Raw genomic sequence first — 4407 nt, forward strand, 5'->3', positions numbered from 1 at the left:
AACTATTTGAAGCAGAACCAAGGTGCTTTTACCAGTTGCAATATTGCAACAAAATTTTCTCACCCATTACAAATATTTTCACAAAACTATTAAAAAGTAGCAAGTAATAATGAATTAGTAAAATTATACTTCAACTAAAAAGTTGGAAACTAAAAAAGTTTGTTTGGAATTTTGCTACCAAACAAGTAAGAGGGGAAATCTAAGGAATTGAAATTTTATTCAAAGTCAAAGAACAGGCGTGGAATCGGTATTAAACACTTAGTGAAAAATAGCCAAGTGAAAAATAGCCATCGGTCAGGTTTACTCTCACTCTACAGGACACTACCAACACTATAGAACCAAATAGAACTTTCCTCATCTATACCGAAGATCTCCTCCTCATCTCATACTAATTGATCATGGCTGTGCAATGCTAAACGGAGGACTACGTTCACCACTAACTCTCTGCAACAAAAGGTATGTCCATTCTCTTTTTCCTCCTTAATTTTCCCCCAAATCTTTTGCCCTAATTATTTTTTTGCCAAAAATTTCTATCCAATTTTTTTGGGTTTCATTTGATTTATGGATAGAGTCATCTCCTTCTTTTGGCATTTGCTTACTTGTGGGTGTTTACCCTCACTAATTTTTGGCCAACTTTTTCTTGTACAAGATAACAACTAATTTTTACCCTCACAAAATCTTTTGCCCTAATTGTTTTTTGCAAAATTTTTTTGGTGAAGGAATTCAAGGTGGGGGATGAAGTATTCGGAGACATTCATGAGCATGCTTTGTACCCAAAGGGATGTGGGTCACTGGCGGAGTACACTATAGTGGAGGAGAAGGTACTAGCTGCGAAGCCCAAGAATTTGAGTTTGCCGAGGCAGTTAACCTTCCCGTTGCCGTTGAATAGCATACGGGGGACCTGAAAGTGCTAGGCCTTCAGCTGGTAAATCAGTTCTTGTTTTGGGTGGTGCTGGTGAAGTTGGATCTTTTATCATTCAGGTAAAAATTTTGGCCTTTCTTTTTTCTTCATTCAGCTTTATCAGTTTCCTTAAATAATTTTGGGTTTCTTTATTGTCTAGGTCTATGTAGCTGCTATGGTCTTTCTTGTACCTTTTTTGGAGAGGAAGGGAAATTTCCTGAGGTGAACTTCAATTTCATTATTTTTGGGTTATTTTCTTGCGTTGCTTAGGTAATTTCTTTTAACCACGTAATGCATCAAAATTCATAAAAACACAATAATTTTACAGAAATTTAGGGAAAGTTTCATGGTTTTAAGTATCTTTTACCTTGTTTCGCTTCCAATCTATATTAAATCACCCTTATCAGAAGTCATAAAAGATTTCCTGTTTTGCGTTAAAATATTTGGCTATGGGTTCAACATCAATTTTAGTGCTTTTGCATAAGTATACTATAGGTTGTAAACATTTTTTGAACTCTATTTTTAATGTCGAGTTAATATTGAAGGCAGTGTAATGGAGGTAGGCTTTGCATGTTTCCTTTAACAAATTGTATGCTTTCATGTACTAAGTGATCCTCCCGTGCGTGGCAGGTTCATATAGATTTTGTAACAATTACTTATTAAGATTCATTTATCCTCTTATATAGGTCATGCAAATGCTGCACAACCTGTGTGCTTCTTACCACTAGGGTTATTTGTTTTACCTATTAATGTGCCAGATTATCACTCTATAGACATAAGCTTAGCTAAAAGGACATTATAGATGTAACTAACAAAGGCTTCAATGCAAAAAAAAGGTCTCATAATTTCTTCATGTTATGTCTATTGATCATCAAACAATTACAGCTCTTTGATATACAAAAGATCGGTTTGCTGTTGGGGTTTTTTTTTTTTTTTTATAAAACATTGATATGTTTGGAAATGATTAGCATTGGCCTAACTTTCGATAATAAGAGAACCCATATTTTTTTTTTGTTTTTACCAATCATTGATATTTATTTTTATTGTCTCTCTGCTATAAGTTTTTAGTATTCCATTTTGATGGATGAACTTTTTTTTAAAACTGTAAAGGGATTGGAAATGATTTAGATAGGTTGTCTTCAATTGGGTCCAAAAGTGCATTGGTTGGGAATGAGAGAAAAAATGAAGGGTTATTGTCTGTTACATCCTCCTCACATAGCAAGCTGTTAAAGGTTCGAACTAATACTGCTAAGATTCTTTTCTTGCAAAACCTTTTCTTTAAGCTAAGAGTATTGTTTGCAGTTGTACTATATGTTTCAGATTGTAATGCAAAAATACATAAGGAGCTATCCAAATGAGTAAAAGCCTTTTTAGTGATAGCCTCTGGATGTATCTCTCTTTGAATCTGATCAATTCGTATATCAATAGATAGCCTTCTGTTTTGCCACCATTCATGTGTTGTTGCACATTTTGTCACCATTAATCTGTTGTTCTGTTTTGGACATAATTTACTCTCTTCATTTATTTTCAGAACTGGTGAATTTGGGCTGCTTTTCATTTTGAGTTTGAATGAGAAACTTTGTTTTCATACTTGTCTAAGTTACTTTAAGTATCCAGAAATGAGTGAGAATTACATACTTGTTATCATGTCTCTTCAGTATAATCCAAAGTTCTATGTTTTGTCAAGTATGTTATCCAACAGAATTTTTTTTTTCAGATTCAATATTAAATGTATGTCTCAAAGAAAAGTTACTTAGATATTCCTATCAATTGACTTTCTTCTTGATTAATGTGCATGTTAGATTGAGCAGGCTTCTGATCTAACTCAATGCTTTGAAAACTAGCCTTCAAATCAGTGAACCTAAAATAACCAATATTTTTAACTTTAAACTTTCATTTACTTTGGTGCAAATCTGTCAAGTCTGTCTTTTTTCTATTAATAATGGTTCGTTTGTGATTTGTTGTTCTGGAATTAGCAAGCTTCAAATATTTTGCAAGAGTTTATCAAAATTCATAATGATGCAAAAGTCATATAAGCAATCCAAGATCAGGTTGAAGATGATAAGGCTATCTTTATTGAGTGAACAATATTAAAATCCATTTGTTTATTTTTTCCCTTAATTTCCAATATTTTAAACTCCCTGGTAAAAATCAGATGTATTGGTCAGTTCCAAAGAATTAGTGATAATTATTGAGGACCAATAAACAACAAATGGTAGCAATATTGTGCTAAGCCATCCTGGGCAGAAACAAAGAAATGTTTGTAACATTGTATCAATCAAAATTTCATATTTGGCTAAACCTTAGTAGCAGTTTTAGGTTTGGCTTTTGAATTACTAGATAAATTGAAAAGCAGTTCTGAAGGTTAACCTTTGATTAGAATCCTACTGTTTTTGGTTGCTATCTTGCTGCTAGCACTGAAGCTTCCATCAATTTTGATGCTCGAGAGGGTGCTATGGTCAGCAATGTTGGGTTTGTTCTCTTTGATATTTACTTGAAAAAAGTTTGCAAAACTTTAGGGAAGTTATTTAATTTATACGGTTGGATTAGTACAATCTCATTTCCAGTTCTATACCCAGTTGCTTGTCGGAAGTTCTGAGTGCTTTATCTTTTACTTTGCTCTTATTTAGTCACTATCTAGATGATACTTAAAAGAAATGATTTAGCTTATTTTCTTGCAAATTATTAAGTTCTCTTTCTTGTTTCAAGTTTTTCTTATCACGTGCTAATAAATGAAGTACTTCACTGCAGATATGTTGCTCATTTTAGATTTTTGGAAGATCAGCAGCAAGAGTTGTTAATTGACTCCAGAACTATAGAGAAAATCTGATGCTCAAGAAATGCTTTGACAACGCATTTTTTTGGGGACTTGGATTTGTTTTGTAAAACTGCCTTGACTTATATGTGAAATTTAGGCCAAGTACCACTTATCAAACTATTTGTAGGGTATTGTTGAACTTGATTATGATATTCGAATGCTTAAAATGATATTTTGGCATTTCGTAATGTAATGGATGCCTTCATTTGTTAATAGTAAAGCATTGTCATTTTTTTTTCATTTTTAAGATATAATTGTAGCGGAAAAATAATCAAATTTCATGGTGGGAAAGTGTTATTGAATCAGATTTCTCTATTGACAACCACCTATTGTTATGGAATTGAAAAGTGTTTAGTGACAAGAAAAGTTGTCAGTAATTAGTTTATACCAGTTGACACTATGGATTAGTTTCAGTGACAACATTGCTTTGTACATCAATGACAAGATACTATGTCATCACTAAAATTACAACAATTACTGACGACACCAGTTGTCACAAAACAGTACCATTTATTGATGACTTTTAAGGTTGTCACTGTATACTTTTACCGACGGGCCTTCAGTGACGACTCTGTGATGACTAGAAAGTTGTCAATAAAACTTATCAGTGACGACTTTCTATTTTTTTGTGACGAAAATGGCTTGTCACTAAAAATCAATTTTCTTGTAGTGAATCTTGCCCTAGTAG

At 32.9% G+C, this 4407-nt stretch overlaps 1 long non-coding RNA gene across 1 annotated transcript; it reads left to right on the forward strand.

Moving 5' to 3' along the window:
- The first annotated feature begins 285 nt into the window (after window positions 1-285).
- Window positions 286-3959, forward strand: LOC140007705 (uncharacterized). Its single transcript, XR_011815060.1, has 4 exons — window positions 286-456; window positions 720-981; window positions 1062-1123; window positions 3653-3959. It is a non-coding gene; the product is annotated as an uncharacterized lncRNA (long non-coding RNA).
- Window positions 3960-4407: the final 448 nt, after the last annotated feature.

The sequence above is a fragment of the Coffea arabica genome, chromosome 5c, assembly GCF_036785885.1.
Source record: "Coffea arabica cultivar ET-39 chromosome 5c, Coffea Arabica ET-39 HiFi, whole genome shotgun sequence".
Taxonomy (NCBI): Eukaryota; Viridiplantae; Streptophyta; class Magnoliopsida; order Gentianales; family Rubiaceae; genus Coffea; species Coffea arabica.